The sequence below is a fragment of the Oncorhynchus keta genome, chromosome 18 (assembly GCF_023373465.1).
Source record: "Oncorhynchus keta strain PuntledgeMale-10-30-2019 chromosome 18, Oket_V2, whole genome shotgun sequence".
Lineage (NCBI taxonomy): Eukaryota > Metazoa > Chordata > Actinopteri > Salmoniformes > Salmonidae > Oncorhynchus > Oncorhynchus keta.
This window is the reverse complement of record NC_068438.1, coordinates 44,605,330-44,622,829: the sequence shown is the minus strand read 5'-3', so window position 1 is coordinate 44,622,829 and position 17,500 is coordinate 44,605,330. Positions and strand designations below refer to the sequence as shown.

At 45.0% G+C, this 17,500-nt stretch overlaps 1 protein-coding gene and 1 long non-coding RNA gene across 2 annotated transcripts in view; both read left to right on the top strand.

Annotated features, from left to right (window-relative positions):
• The window catches only part of LOC127909039 (voltage-gated potassium channel subunit beta-1-like), a 94,162-nt gene that overhangs the window by 13,642 nt on the left and 63,020 nt on the right, over window positions 1-17,500 (top strand). The window lies entirely within an intron of this gene.
• LOC127908832 (uncharacterized) lies at window positions 7,612-8,124 on the top strand. The gene is made up of 3 exons (XR_008068611.1): window positions 7,612-7,707; window positions 7,765-7,821; window positions 7,993-8,124. It is a non-coding gene; the product is annotated as an uncharacterized LOC127908832 (long non-coding RNA).

Sequence of the window (17,500 nt, the reverse complement as noted above, 5' to 3'; positions counted from 1 at the left end):
ATATATCTTAAAGATAGTTTTGTTTTTGGTAACGGATTTTTAAAGGCACAAGGGATTATTTCATAAACTTAGAGAAGGAAGAAACAGGAAATATAAATGTTGATATTAGTTGGCAAGATGATTGTGTTTTGATGTATTTCTGACACCGTTCAGACTTTTTCTGCTAGATGTTTTCCAAGACCCCTTTTCCATCTAACCTAATTTAACCTAATTTTTAGGATGGAAAATGGTTGAAAAATATATATACACATTAGACTCTTAGCTTTCATTTCACACCCAATTTGACTTCATATGTTGGTGGGTCCTTTTACATGGAAATGACCAGGTGCTATTGACGAGATCGGCACAAATGTATTGCATGCATGTCTCTTGTATGTCTAATTAAGGTCCTGGACTGTTCATTAACCCAGACGCTAAAGGATTGCCATTGGCCTTTTCTTTGTTTACAGCACATCCAGATCTGACTGGCGACTGAGATCGATCCTAATCATTGAGTTGAGCGATTTACACATCAGGGCTGAGCAGGCGTCACTATGGTGGGAAAATAATTAAATAAGTTCATTGGATTGAATAGGTTGATCGTTATGGATCAATTCAGGGGAATTATTGTCATCAAAATGGAAATCTGTATTATTTAATTACTGCAGTAATGGAGGTGGTCGGTAATCACCCCTGGAGGTGATCACTGAGACCTCAACCAGCTGGTTTACTGCAGTAATGGAGGTGGTCGGTAATCACCCCTGGAGGTGATCACTGAGACCTCAACCAGCTGGTTTGAGCCACAGCATTCTATCGCAAAGTCCATCCTCCTTCAGTCTACATGACACACAACATATGTATGGAATGGGTCACAAGATTAAGACTTGTATGAAAGATACTTATAATTCACAGCAGACAGTAACAGTTTTCAATGTGTAGAGACCAGGGTCTGGCCCCACAGCTCCATACTGGAGCCATCTCCCCCTGGTACCCCAGTACAGAAACATTAACTCATGCTCTGGAATGCGGTACCCACAAAGACATTGTAAATCTCCTGTCAGTGTCAACCATTTAATGCAATAAAAGTAGAACATAATCTTGTAATTTCCACAATAAGCGCCAGAGACAACTGTGGTTGTTTGGTTTCTGTGGAGTAAAGGAATGGCTCAAACTGTCCTGTACGTTCACATACAGTGCATTAGGAAAGTATTCAAAGCCCTTGACTTGTTCCACATTTTGTTACGTTACAGCCTCGTTCTAAAATGGATAAAAATAAAACATGTCCCTCATCAATTGACACACAACACCCCGAAATGACAAATTGAAAACAGAAATACCTTATTTACATGTATTCAGACCCTTGCTATGAGACTTGAAAATGAGCTCCATAGATCATCCTTGAGATGTTTCTACAACTTTTGTCCACCTGTGGTAAATTCAATTGATTGGACATGATTTGGAAAGGCACACACCCCTCTAGAGTATATAAGGTCTCACAGTTGACAGTGCATATCAGAGCAAAAAATAAACCATGAGGTCGAAGCAATTGTCTCTAAGACAGGATTGTGTCGAGGCACAGATCTGGGGAAGGGTACCAAAACATTTCTGCAGGATTGAAGATCCCCAAGAACACAGTGGCCTCCATCATTCTTAATTGGAAGAAGTTTGGAACCATCAAGACTCTTGAGAGCCTGCCACCTAGCCAAACTGAGCATTTGGGGGGAAAGGGTTTTGGTCAGGGAGGTGACCAAGAACCCGATGGTCATTCTGACAGAGCTCCAGAGTTCCTCTGTGAAGATGGGAGAACCTTCCAGAAGGACAACCATTTCTGCAGCATTCCACCAATCAGGCCCTTGTGGTAGAGTGGCCAGACGGAAGCCACTCCTCTGTAAAAGCCACATGACAGTCCGCTTGGACTTTGCCAAAACACACCTAAAGGACTCAGACCATGAGAAACAAGATTCTCTGGTCTATGAAACCAAGATTGAACTCTGTGGCCTAAATGCCACTTGTCACATCTGGAGGAAACCAAGCACCATCCCACCGGTGAAGCATGGTGTTGGCAGCATCATGCTGAGGGGATGTTTTTCAGCAGCAGGGACTGGGAGACTAGTCAGGATCGAGGGAAAGATGAACAGAGCAAAGTACAGAGAGATCCTTGATGAAATCCTGCTCCAGAGTGCTCAGGACCTCATACTGGGGTGAAGGTTCACCTTCCAACAGGACAACGACCCCTAAGCACACAGCCAAGTCAGGTAGTGGCTTCCGGACAAGTCTCCAAATGTCCTTGAGTAGCCCAGCCCGAGCCCAGACTCGAACCCGATTGAACATCTCTGGAGAGACCTGAAAATAGGTGTGCAGCGATGCTCCCCATCCATCCTCACAGAGCGGGAGAGGATCTGGGAATGGGAGAAACTTCCCAAATACAGGTGTGCCCAGTCTGTAGTGTCATACCCAAAAGAAGACTCAAGGCTGCAATTGCTGCCAAATATGCTTCAACAAAGTACTGAGTAAAGGGTCTGAATACTTATGTAAATGTGATATTTCTGTTTTTTTTTTTAAATCTCTAAAAACCTGTTTTTCTTTGTCGTTATGGGGTATTGTGTCTAGATTGTTGAGGGGGGGGGGGGGTTATTTTATCAATTTTATAATGAAATGTAACCGACCGGCTCAAATCAGTCATATGCAGCAAAATTTGAAATTGTGTTTTTTTACATTGGATAAAAGTAGAGACTCGGAGCTAGAAAATATTATATCATACACTACAGTTGAGGAACAATGGAAAATTATTCTACTTTGAATGTTGATAAACTTGTAACATCCCTTTTGATAAAATGGCATTTGAATGTTTTGGTACTACTACTGGAGAGCCCTCCTTTGTCTACACCCATTCAGCATTGTTGACACCCTCTTAAGCTTCCGAACTTCCGAATACTGCCCCCTAGCCCAAAGAAGTTAAGACATGTAGCTAGCTAGCTAGCTAAACAATTAACCATAATCCCAACTCATGACGTTACTACCCTGCATGAATCTGCAGGTAGGTAAACAACCAGGTTCAATGTTAGCTAACAAACATTAGGCTGTAACAAGCAAAGCAAATGGCTCTGAGATACAAATAATATTACTACAGAGATCATAAACATAATGATAGCTAGCGAGCCAGCCAGCTAATGTTAGCTAGCTAGCTAACAGTCCACTTTAACTTGAAATCAAAACTACTTTCTCACAAAATTAGAAACATGCAATGTATAAAAATGTAGCTAGCTACATAGATACATAGATAGACGCTTCTCACTCTCTGTCACAGATGCCATGCTTTCCCTTAGTTTGAAGATGTAATCCGGAGACAGGTGTTATCATACTCTAATTACACTGATTTCAAAACTCAGTCCCCCATTTTATTTGTGTTTACAGATGGCATACACGTTTGTTATTAAGGTACATGAAAGTCCACATGTTCCAGAAGGCTTGTCTGCCTAAAAACACATTATATATTTTTTTGGCTCATGTGAAGCAGTCATGCATGACATACGCCTGGTTTCCTGAAACGACTCACATATGTGTAAAAAGTCAAGGGGTCTGAATACTTTCTGAATGTGCTGTACAGTCTTGCTTCTGCTCTCTGTTGGAAATGGAAAGTGATACAATTAACCTGATCTCTGTCTATAGTACATGTCTATGAGTCATCCCACTGCTTGGGAGGTGTGAGAGAGGGGAGGGAGATAATGAAGGAGAGAATGGGGGTGAAAGAGGAGAGCGAGTGAGAGATACTGAAAGAGATTTGCATCTACTGTGCAGAATACATAGAGAAGAGTGGGGGTGGAAAGTGAGGGAGAGATGTGGAGGTACAGTATAAAAGGGCTAAGGGTGAGAGAGGAGGGTGAGGGGTGGAGGGAGAAAGGCTTTGCTTAAGTCAGAATCAATTATATTAATAAATCAGGAAGAATGTGTGCGAGGCCTTACAAACAGACTGTGTGTGTGTGTGTGTGTGTGTGTGTGTGTGTGTGTGTGTGTGTGTGTGTGTGTGTGTGTGTGTGTGTGTGTGTGTGTGTGTGTGCGTGTGCGTGTGCGTGCTGTTACAAAGGGTTGTTTTTCTGCATGAGAGCCAAGGGCCAGCTGAACCCCCTGGTGAGGAGAGGGGGTGTGAAGGAGGAGATAAGAGAGGGAGTGAAGGAGGAGAAAACCAACAGAGAGAGGAGGGGAGAGGTCCACAGGACTGAAAGAGGTGGAGCTAGCTAGCTAGCGTGAGCTAGCAGGAATTTTATCAGGTCAGGTCATATTAATATGTTGCCTGGTTTGCTTGGTTAGCTAGCTAACTAACAGGCAAGCAAGGTATGACTTAAGCTAGTTAGCTAGCCTGTTATGCCAGCGACGATTCTAACCGTTTAGCTAGCTAGCTAACATCATACATAGCTCTGAGTCAGGCTGGCACTGGCAGGAGTGTGGGGTAACGTTAATTATAGCATGGTCAGGGTGAATTAAATTCTTCAACATCTTGCTAGCTAGCTACATGGCATTGCCAGCTGCAGTCACATCATTTCTACCTAGTAGCATGACATTATTTAGAATTTCTGAAAGCAGTGGAAATGCAATTTCAGCTAGGCCAGAAAGGCCAGACCAACCTGGGTTGACTTCAAGGTGCAAATGGATGTGGGGTTTTGGTGGACTCCCATTTAACCGCTCAACAGATACGCAGCTGTCCAAATCTCACATCATCTAAGCCTGTTTCCATGGCAACTCTTCAAATAATCACTGTCCTTGACAATGTAGTGCTTTCAGTCATTTTCAAATGCTTTAAATGCATATACACACACACAGACACCAGGTGCATTACCACAATTGGAATGCATTGGTGGTGCGCTACTGATTCATAGACTGACTGGTGAGTTACTGATTCATAGACTGATGAGTTACTGATTCATAGACAGACTGGTGAGTTACTGATTCATAGACAGACTGGTGAGTTACTGATTCATAGACTGACTGGTGAGTTACTGATTCATAGACAGGCTGATGAGTTACTGATTCATAGATAGACTGATGAGTTACTGATTCATAGACTGATGAGTTACTGATTCATAGACAGACTGGTGAGTTACTGATTCATAGACAGGCTGATGAGTTACTGATTCATAGACAGGCTGATGAGTTACTGATTCATAGACTGATGAGTAACTGATTCATAGACTGACTGGTGAGTTACTGATTCATAGACTGACTGGTGAGTTACTGATTCATAGACAGGCTGATGAGTTACTGATTCATAGACAGGCTGATGAGTTACTGATTCATAGACTAATGAGTAACTGATTCATAGACTGACTGGTGAGTTACTGATTCATAGACTGACTGGGGAGTTACTGATTCATAGACTGACTGGTGAGTAACTGATTCAGATAGACATGAATGATAAAACAACAGGTAGTACATATCTGTCCTGTCCAACAGGTAATACATATCTGTCCTGTCCAACAGGTAGTACATATCTGTCCTGGGTAGTTATCTGTCCTGTCCAACAGGTTCATATCTGTCCTGTCCAACAGGTGACTGTCCTGTCCAACAGGTAGTAATATCTGTCCTGTCCAACAGGTAGTACATATCTGTCCTGTCCAACAGGTAATACATATCTGTCCTGTCCAACAGGTAGTACATATCTGTCCTGTCCAACAGGTAGTACATATCTGTCCTGTCCAACAGGTAATACATATCTGTCCTGTCCAACAGGTGGTACATATCTGTCCTGTCCAACAGGTAGTACATATCTGTCCTGTCCAACAGGTAGTACATATCTGTCCTGTCCGTACATATCTGTCCTGTCCAACAGGTAATACATATCTGTCCTGTCCAACAGGTAGTACATATCTGTCCTGTCCAACAGGTAGTATATATCTGTCCTGTCCAACAGGTAATACATATCTGTCCTGTCCAACAGGTAGTACATATCTGTCCTGTCCAACAGGTAGTACATATCTGTCCTGTCCAACAGGTAGTACATATCTGTCCTGTCCAACAGGTAATACATATCTGTCCTGTCCAACAGGTAGTACATATCTGTCCTGTCCAACAGGTAGTACATATCTGTCCTGTCCAACAGGTAGTACATATCTGTCCTGTCCAACAGGTAATACATATCTGTCCTGTCCAACAGGTAGTACATATCTGTCCTGTCCAACAGGTAGTACATATTTGTCCTGTCCAACAGGTAGTACATATCTGTCCTGTCCAACAGGTAATACATATCTGTCCTGTCCAACAGGTAGTACATATCTGTCCTGTCCAACAGGTAGTACATATTTGTCCTGTCCAACAGGTAGTACATATCTGTCCTGTCCAACAGGTAGTACATATCTGTCCTGTCCAACAGGTAGTACATATCTGTCCTGTCCAACACGTAGTACATATCTGTCCTGTCCAACAGGTAATACATATCTGTCCTGTCCAACAGGTAATACATATCTGTCCTGTCCAACAGGTAGTACATATCTGTCCTGTCCAACAGGTAGTACATATCTGTCCTGTCCAACAGGTAGTACATATCTGTCCTGTCCAACAGGTAGTACATATCTGTCCTGTCCAACAGGTAGTACATATCTGTCCTGTCCAACAGGTAGTACATATCTGTCCTGTCCAACAGGTAGTACATATCTGTCCTGTACTTGCATATTCAGCTACAGAGGTAGGCATACCGTGTAATAACATTTATTATTGTAATTTCCCCACTGTTGATTGGGGAAAAGGTGAAAGTGATGAGGGGAGTCTCTCAGCCCTGTAGACTCTTTCCTGGTCAGGCATGGTTTCTCCCCTATCTGACCTGAAGGATTTTCTACCTCTGTTGGTTTCTTTTATTCCAGATCGCCTCGGTCTCTCGTCTTTCGTCTCAAGCAGTTTCCCCCTCCCCTTTTTTAATTGGTAATGCCAGAATGCCATTCCCTGACTTGTCCAGTGTGAACCGTTCTGGATCATCAGTTGCAGTCGCCTTAGAGCAATTCAAATCAAAAGTAGATGAAATTGAGGTCCATGAGCTGTGACAGAAGGCAGCCTCTGGTGAGAGACGGGAGTCTTGACTGTCCTGTTCTCCTCTGGTGGTCCGTTTAAAGTGTCCTTTCATGCCAGCTTTCTGGGTACTCAACACCCTCATGATAACCTCGACCATCTGGCTCTCTCTAGCTGCACTCTATCTCACCCGTTCTCCCCTCCTGCTCTCCTCTGTTTCTCCAGGTAGCCTAGTGGTTAGAGTGTTGGCCCAGTAACCGAAAGGTTGCTGGATTGAATCCCTGAGGTGACAAGGTACAAATCTGACGTTTTGCCCCTGAGCAAGGCAGTTAACCCGCTGTTTCCCGGGCGCCGAAGACGTGGATGTCGATGAAAGGCAGCACCCCACACCTCTCTGATTCAGAGGGGTTGGGTTAAATGCAGAAGACACATTTCAGTTGAATGCATTCAGATGTACAACTGACTAGGTATCACCCTTCCCATCTACAGTATATTCATCTGTCTAGAATCTGTAATGTGGGAATTCAGAAGAGATACGAAAAGGCAAAATGGATGTAATTGGTCAACGTTCATGTTTAGAACATGATGTGCTGCAACAGGGTGGGAGAACACGTCCAGTAGGTGTCAGTCCCAGTGTATCTCCTGTCTGCTGGGCTCTGTGGGGAACACGTCCAGTAGGTGTCAGTCCCAGTGTTTCTCCTGTCTGCTGGGCTCTGTGGGGAACACGTCCAGTAGGTGTCAGTCCCAGTGTTTCTCCTGTCTGCTGAGCTCTGTGGGGAACACGTCCAGTAGGTGTCAGTCCCAGTGTTTCTCCTGTCTGCTGGGCTCTGTGGGGAACACGTCCAGTAGGTGTCAGTCCCAGTGTATCTCCTGTCTGCTGGGCTCTGTGGGGAACACGTCCAGTAGGTGTCAGTCCCAGTGTTTCTCCTGTCTGCTGGGCTCTATGGGGAACACGTCCAGTAGGTGTCAGTCCCAGTGTTTCTCCTGTCTGCTGAGCTCTGTGGGGAACACGTCCAGTAGGTGTCAGTCCCAGTGTTTCTCCTGTCTGCTGGGCTCTGTGGGGAACACGTCCAGTAGGTGTCAGTCCCAGTGTTTCTCCTGTCTGCTGGGCTCTGTGGGGAACACGTCCAGTAGGTGTCAGTCCCAGTGTTTCTCCTGTCTGCTGAGCTCTGTGGGGAACACGTCCAGTAGGTGTCAGTCCCAGTGTTTCTCCTGTCTGCTGGGCTCTATGGGGAACACGTCCAGTAGGTGTCAGTCCCAGTGTTTCTCCTGTCTGCTGAGCTCTGTGGGTAACACACATTATTCTTTAGTTGTATTGTTTCTGTAGCGTTGTACTTGATGTGTGTGTGAATGTCCTTGTCTATCAGTGTATCAGTGTTTTGTTGCTTGTCGTGTTTTATGTTTTTGTGTGGACCCCAGGCAGAACAGCTGCCACTTCAGCAACAGCTGTAGGAGATCCCAATAAACCAATAAACAGGGCCTGTTAGTGAGGCCTTGAGATGGGTTTAGAGGAAGTCTGGGGAGGCTGAGAGACACGGAGGAGATGGAGATGAATGGCTCTGGGAAGAACAGACTGTGCTGGAATAGGCTTATGCCATTTATTCTCTAGCATTGCTAGTCCATATCGGATGCTATGCTGTAAATACGTTTATGAGTCTAGGCAGGATAGAAGATTTGTATAGCTAAGGGCATTCAGGGTGAAGTGTGAGGAAGCCTATATCACATATCTTTTATTGATTTATTGATTTATTGAATTGAATTTTAAAACATACAATCTACCTGCAGTGAAGCAGCTCAACGTATACATTCAGTCATCTAGAAGACAATCCCATCCAGAGCGACCCACAGGAGCAACCAGGGTCAAGAGCCCGGCCCAAGGACCCAAACCTCTCGGCCACCGGCCTAATGCTCCCAACCGCCAGGCCACCAACCATCCAAGACCCCACAACAGTTACCCAGAGAGCTGCCCCTCAAACATCCAAGACCCCACAACAGTTACCCAGAGAGCTACCCCTCAACCATCTGAGACCCCCCAACAGTTACCCAGAGAGCTGCCCCTCAACCATCCAAGACCCCACAACAGTTACCCAGAGAGCTGCCCCTCAACCATCCAAGACCCTCCAACAGTTACCCAGAGAGCTACCCCTCAACCATCTGAGACCCCCCAACAGTTACCCAGAGAGCTGCCCCTCAACCATCCAAGACCCCCCAACAGTTACCCAGAGAGCTGCCCCTCAACCATCCAAGACCCCCCACCAGTTACCCAGAGAGCTACCCCTCAACCATCTGAGACCTCCCAACAGTTACCCAGAGAGCTACCCCTCAACCATCTGAGACCTCCCAACAGTTACCCAGAGAGCTACCCCTCAACCATCTGAGACCCCCCAACAGTTACCCAAAGAGCTGCCCCTCAACCATCCAAGACCCCCCAACAGTTACCCAGAGAGCTACCCCTCAACCATCTGAGACCTCCCAACAGTTCCCAGAGAACTGCAACTCAACCATCCAAGACCCCCCAACAGTTACCCAGAGAGCTACCCCTCAACCATCTGAGACCCCCCAACAGTTACCCAGAGAGCTACCCCTCAACCATCTGAGACCTCCCAACAGTTACCCAGAGAGCTACCCCTCAACCATCTGAGACCTCCCAACAGTTACCCAGAGAGCTACCCCTCAACCATCTGAGACCTCCCAACAGTTACCCAGAGAGCTACCCCTCAACCATCTGAGACCTCCCAACAGTTCCCAGAGAGCTGCAACTCAACCATCCGAGACCTCCCAACAGTTCCCAGAGAGCTACCCCTCAACCATCTGAGACCCCCCAACAGTTACCCAGAGAGCTACCCCTCAACCATCTGAGACCTCCCAACAGTTCCCAGAGAGCTACCCCTCAACCATCTGAGACCCCCCAACAGTTCCCAGAGAGCTACCCCTCAACCATCTGAGACCCCCCAACAGTTACCCAGAGAGCTACCCCTCAACCATCTGAGACCTCCCAACAGTTCCCAGAGAGCTACCCCTCAACCATCTGAGACCCCCCAACAGTTCCCAGAGAGCTACCCCTCAACCATCTGAGACCTCCCAACAGTTCCCAGAGAGCTACCCCTCAACCATCTGAGACCCCCCAACAGTTCCCAGAGAGCTGCCCCTCAACCATCTGAGACCTCCCAACAGTTCCCAGAGAGCTACCCCTCAACCATCTGAGACCCCCCAACAGTTCCCAGAGAGCTGCCCCTCAACCATCTGAGACCTCCCAACAGTTCCCAGAGAGCTACCCCTCAACCATCTGAGACCCCCCAACAGTTCCCAGAGAGCTACCCCTCAACCATCTGAGACCTCCCCTCAGTTCCCAGAGAGCTACCCCTCAACCATCTGAAACCCCAACAGTTACCCAGAGAGCTACCCCTCAACCATCTGAGACCCCCCAACAGTTACCCAGAGAGATACTCCTCAACCATCTGAGACCTCCCAACAGTTACCCAAAGAGCTGCCCCTCAACCATCCAAGACCCCCCAACAGTTCCCAGAGAGCTGCCCCTCAACCATCTGAGACCCCCCAACAGTTCCCAGAGAGCTACCCCTCAACCATCTGAGACCCCCAACAGTTCCCAGAGAGATACTCCTCAACCATCTGAGACCTCCCAACAGTTCCCAGAGAGCTTCCCCTCAACCATCTGAGACCTCCCAACAGTTCCCAGAGAGCTTCCCCTCAACCATCTGAGACCTCCCCTCAGTTCCCAGAGAGATACCCTTCAACCATCTGAGACCCCACCCCGAAAACTCCCCCTCCGCTCTCCGCCTGTTGGAGCACGTTTCTAACGTTACATTTATGTTATTTTGAATGGAGACCAAAATACTGTCTGTCTGTCTGTCTGTCTGTCTGTCTGTCTGTCTGTCTGTCTGTCTGTCTGTCTGTCTGTCTGTCTGTCTGTCTGTCTGTCTGTCTGTCTGTCTGTCTGTCTGTCTGTCTGTCTGTCTGTCTGTCTGTGTCTCTGGAGCGTGCTGTCTGTCTGTCTGTCTGTCTGTCTGTCTGTCTCTGGAGCGTGCTGTCTGTCTGTCTGTCTGTCTCTGGAGCGTGCTGTCTGTCTGTCTGTCTGTCTCTGGAGCGTGCTGTCTGTCTGTCTGTCTGTCTCTCTCTTTTTCTATGTCCGGTTTCTCTTTAAGCAAATGTAAGAAACTCAAGTCAGACCGTCATGGCTAGCAGTCTAGACAGCTCCGCTGACAAACATAGCATGATTAGAATTAATTACTGTCAGTATATAGGGAAGAGAAGGAGACATAGGAGATATACGAAAGGAGTTGTCCGAATCACTGACATCATGGTTATTGATTTGAAAATATCCATTGTGTGTGTTTGTGTCTGAGTGTGTGTGTGCGTGTGCATGAGCGTGTGTGTGGTATACTTCTCAACTCTCCCTGAATGTGATGTGATGTCAGTCTCTGGGGAACCATAAGAGATCATATCTGACATACTGTACTGTAACAATGGCAGACTGAATCAACTGAGCATTCCCCTCTGCTCGCACAAACACACACACACACGCACATTCACGCACGCGCACACACACACACACACACACACACACACACACACACACACACACACACACACACACACACACACACACACACACACACACACACACACACACACACACACACACACACACACACACACACACATGCAAATAAGCAAAACGGACATACAATACCAGTCAAAAGTTTGGACACACCTACTCATTCAAGGGTTTTTTACTTTATTTTTACTATATTCTACATTGTACAAAAGTAGTGAAGACATCAAAACTATGAAATAACACATATGGAATCATGTAGTAACCAAAAAAGTTACGAACAAAACAGAATATGTTACAGATTCTTCAAAGTAACCACTATTTGGCCCTTATGACAGCTTCATACACTATTGGGATTCTCTCAACCAGCTTCACCTGGAATTCTTTTCCAGTTTTGAAGGAGTTCCCACATATGCTGAGCACTTGTTGGCTGCTTTTCCTTCACTCTGCAGTCCAACTCATCCCAAACCATCTCAATTGGGTTGAGGTCAAGTGATTGTGGAGGCCAGGTCATCTGATCCATTATTCTCCTTCTTGGTCAAATAGCCCTCACACAGCCTTGAGGTGTGCTTGGTCATTGTCCTGTTGAAAAACAAATGATAGTCCCACTAAGCTCAAACCAGATGATATAAAGGCTTGTAAGTAAGCATTTCACTGTAAGTTCTACACCTGGTGTGTTCGGCACATGTGCTAACTATAATTTGATTTGATGAAGTATCGCTGCAGAATGCTGTGGTAGCCATGCTGGTTAAGTGTGCCTTGAATTGCAAATAAATCACTGACAGTGTCACCAGCAAAGCACCCCCATACAATCACACCTCCTCCTCCATGCTTCACGGTGGGAACCACACATGCGGAGATCATCCGTTCACCTACAGTCGTGGCCAAAAGTTTTGAGAATGACACAAATATTAATTTTCACAGTCTGCTGCCTCAGTTTGTATGATGGCAATTTGCATATACTCCAGAATGTTATGAAGAGTGACCAGATGAATTGCAATTGCTGGGAATCATTGTTCTTCCTCTGTCAACCATGGTTACTTGCAAGGAAACACGTGCCATCATTATTGCTTTGCACAAAAAGGGCTTCACAGGCAAGGATATTGCTGCCAGTAAGATTGCACCTAAATCAACCATTTATCGGATCATGAAGAACTTCAAGGAGAGCAGTTCAATTGTTGTGAAGAAGGCTTCACGGCGCCCAAGAAAGTCCAGTAAGTGCAAGGACCATCTCCTAAAGTTGATTCAGTTGCGAGATCGAGGCACCACCAGTACAGAGCTTGATCAGGAATGGCAGCAGGCAGGTGTGAGTGCATCTGCAGGCACAGTGAGGCGAAGACTTTTGGAGGATGACCTGGTGTCAAGAAGGGCAGCAAAGAAGCCACTTCTCTCCAGGAAAAACATCAGGGACAGACTGATATTCTTCAAAAGGCACAGGGATTGGACTGCTGAGGACAGAGGTAAAGTAATTTTCTCTGATGAATCCCCTTTCCGATTGTTTGGGGCATCCGGAAAAAAGCTTGTCCGGAGAAGACAAGGTGAGTGCTACCATCAGTCCTGTGTCATGCCAACAGTAAAGCATCCTGAGACCATTCATGTGTTGGTTTGCTTCTCAACCAAGGGAGTGGGCAAACTCACTTTTTTGCCTAAGAACACAGCCATGAAAAATAATGGTACCAACACATCCTCCGAGAGCAACTTCTCCCAACCATCCAGGAACAGTTTGGTGACGAACAATGCCTTTTCCAGCATGATGGAGCACCTTGCCATAAGGCAAAAGTGATAACTAAGTGGCTCGGGGAACAAAACATCAATATTTTGGGTCCATGGACAGGAAACTCCCCAGACCTTAATCCCATTGAGAACTTGTGGTCAATCCTCAAGAGGCGGGTGGACAAACAAAAACCCACAAATTCTGACAAACTCCAAGCATTGATTATGCAAGAATGGGCTGCCATCAGTCAGTAAGTGGCCCAGAATTTAATTGACAGCATGCCAGGGCAGATTGCAGATGTCTTGAAAAAGAAGGGTCAACACTGCAAATATTGACTCTTTGCATCAACTTCATGTAATTGTCAATAAAAGCCTTTGACACTTATGAAATGCTTGTAATTATACTTCAGTATTCCATAGTAACATCTGACAAACATATCTAAAGACACTGAAGCAGCAAACTTTTTGAAAATAAATGTTTGTGTCATTCTTAAAACTTTTGGCCACGACTGTATTCTGCATCTCACAAAGACACGGCAGTTGGAACCAAAAATTTGGACTCATCAGACCAGATTAAGGAATTTCCACTGGTCTAATGTCCATTTCTCGTGTTTCTTGGCCCAAGAATGTCTCTTCTTCTTATTGGTGTCCTTTAGGAGTGGTCGACCATGAATTTCTGATTAACGCAGTCTCCTCTGAGCAGTTGATGTTGAGATGTGTCTGTTGAATTCTGTGAAACATTTATTTGGACTACAATTTGAGGTGCAGTTAACTCCAATGGACTTATCCTCTGCAGCAGAGAACTCTGGGTCTTCCATTCCTGTGGTGGTCCTCATGAGAGACAGTTAACTCTAATGGACTTATCCTCTGCAGCAGAGAACTCTGGGTCTTCCTTTCCTGTGGTGGTCCTCATGAGAGACAGTTAACTCTAATGGACTTATCCTATGCAGCAGAGAACTCTGGGTCTTCCTTTCCTGTGGTGGTCCTCATGAGAGCCAGTTTAATCCTAGTGCTTGATGGTTCTTGAAATGCTCCTGATTGACTGACCTTCATGTCTTAAAAGTAATTGACTGTCGTTTCTCTGTGCTTATTTGAGCTGGTCTTGCCAAAATATGAACTTGGTATTTTACCAAATAGGGCTATCTTCTGTATACCACCCCTACCTTGTCACAACACAACTGATTGGCTCAAACACATTAAGAAGGGAATAAATTACACAAATGAACTTTTAACAGGGCACACCTGTTAATTGAAATGCATTCCAAGTGACTTCCTCATGAAGCTGGTTGAGAGAATGCAAATAGTGTGCAAAGGTGTCATCAAGGCAAAGGGTGGTTACTTTGAGGAATCTCAAATATAAAATACATTTGTATTCATTTATCACTTTTTTGGTTACTACGTGATTCAATATGTGCTATTTTATAGTCTTGATGTCTTCAGTATTATTCTACAATGTAGAAAATAGTAAAATTAAATAAAAACCATTGAATGAGTAGGTGTGTCCAAACTTTTGACAAGTACTGTACACCAACATTTTATTTTTACTTTCCTTAAATGGAAAGAGCAGGGGGGATTTGTGTTAATTCATCTGACATTTGATGTTTTCTAGGAATGTGCCATAATGGCGCTCCGAGTCTGTTGCCATGTTCTGTCAACTTCATGCTCGTGCTCTCTGACAGACTGAACAGATGTCACGCACTGGCCATAGAGAGGCTTTTATTCTCTATTTTGGGTAGGCCAGGGTGTGACTAGGGTGGGCATTCTAGTTTCTTTATTTCTATGTTTTCTGTTTCTATGTTTTGGCCGGGAATGGTTCTCAATCAGGGACAGCTGTCTATCGTTGTCTCTGATTGGGAATCATACTTAGGCAGCCCTTTTTTCCTTTGTATTTTGTGGGTAGTTGACTTTGTTAGTGGCACTATAACCCTAGTAAGCTTCACGGTCGTTTCTTTGTTTCTCGTTTTGTTGACGACATTTATATAAATAAAGGAAAATGTACGCTCACCACGCTGCACCTTGATCCGGTCATTTCCACGGCGACGCCCGTGACAACAGGGAATCTAATGCAACTTGATTATGTTGCTGATCTATCTTTTAATGTAACCTTTATTTAACTAGGCAAGTCAGTTAATAACATATTCTTATTTACAATGATGGCCTACACCGGACCAAACCTGAGCCAATTGCGCGCCACCCTATAGGACTCCCAATCACGGCCAGTTGTGATACAGCCTGGAATCAAACCAGGGTGTCTGTCATGACACCTCTAGCACTGAGATGCAGTACCTTAGACCGCTGCACCACTCGGGAGCCTACTAATTAATCTCTCTCACAAACTAGTTTCAGGAGAATATGGTCAAGATGATCCTCTCATAGTATTAATAATTAAACCTAAACCCCTCAGTACAATACTACTGTTGGTAGAAACAGAACCTATGGAGACGAGGTATTTCACCTCCGGTCTACATGGATATGTGAAAAGCTTTACTGGAGAGAAATGTGATTGTTGCAGGTGTGTGTGAAAGTGGAGTCTGTTAGATGACAAGAACCACTGAACATGATTCATAATATAATAATATAATATATGCCATTTAGCAGACGCTTTTATCCAAAGCGACTTACAGTCATGTGTGCATACATTCTACGTATGGGTGGTCCCGGGAATCGAACCCACTACCCTGGCGTTACAAGCGCCATGCTCTACCAACTGTGCTACAGAAGGACCACGATTCATATATGTCTGCTTCACCTACTGTAAACTGCATCAACTGAGATTAGTCTATATGTTACTGTAAACATCATGTCTCTCTGACCTCTTATTACATCATGACTCTGACCTCTTATTACATCATGTCTCTGACCTCTTATTACATCATGTCTCTGACCTCTTATTACATCATGTCTCTCTGACCTCTTATTACATCATGTCTCTGACCTCTTATGACACCATGACTCTCTGACCTCTTATTACATCATGTCTCTGACCTCTTATTACATCATGTCTCTGACCTCTTATTACATCATGTCTCTGACCTCTTATTACATCATGTCTCTGACCTCTTATTACACCATGACTCTCTGACCTCTTATTACATCATGTCTCTCTGACCTCTTATTACATCATGTCTCTCACCTCTTATTACATCATGTCTCTCTGACCTCTTATTCCATCATGTCTCTCTGACTCACCTTGCTCATTCCATCATGTGTCTCACCTCTTTCACTCTCTCTGACTCTCTCCTCTCTTATTCTATCAAGTCTCTCTCTCTCTCCTCTCTTATTCCATCAAGTCTCTCTCTCTCTCCTCTCTTTTTCCATCATGTCTCTCTGACTCTCTCCTCTCTCATTCCATCATGTCTCACCTCTCTCTCTCTCTCTCTCTGACTATCTCCTCTCTCATTCCATCATGTGTCTCACCTCTCACTCTCTCTGACTCTCTCCTCTCTCATTCTATCATGTGTCTCACCTCTTTCACTCTCTCTCTCTCCTCTCTTATTCCATCATGTCTGTCTTCTCTCACCTCTCTTATTCCATCAAGTCTCTCTTTCTCTCACCCCTCTTATTCCATCAAGTCTCTCTTTCTCTCACCTCTCTTATTCCATCAAGTCTCTCTTTCTCTCTCTCCTGTCTTATTCATCAAGTCTCTCTTTCTCTCTCCTCTCTTATTCCATCATGTGTCTCACCTCTTTCACTCTCTGTCTCTCACCTCTCTTATTCCATCCAGTCTCTCTTTCTCTCACCTCTCTTATTCCATCATGTCCCTCTTTCTCTCACCTCTCTTATTCCATCAAGTCTCTCTTTCTCTCACCTCTCTTATTCCACCAAGTCTCTCTCTCTCCTCTCTTTTTCCATCATGTCTCTCTGACTCTCTCCTCTCTTATTCCATCATGTCTCTCTGACTCACCTTGCTCATTCCATCATGTGTCTCACCTCTTTCTCTCTCTCTCTCTCTCTCTCTCTCTTATTCCATCATCTCTCTTTCTCTCATCTCTTATCTCCATCTCTCTCTCTCTCTCTCTTATTCCATCAAGTCTCTCTTTCTCTCACCCTCTTATTCCATCATGTCTGTCTTCTCTCACCTCTCTTATTCCATCAAGTCTCACCTTCACTCTCTCTCACCTCTCCTCTTCATTCCATCATGTGTCTCACCTCTTTCTCTCACCCTCTTATTCCATCAAGTCTCTCTTTCTCTCACCCCTCTTATTCCATCATGTGTCTCACCTCTCACTCTCTCTGACTCTC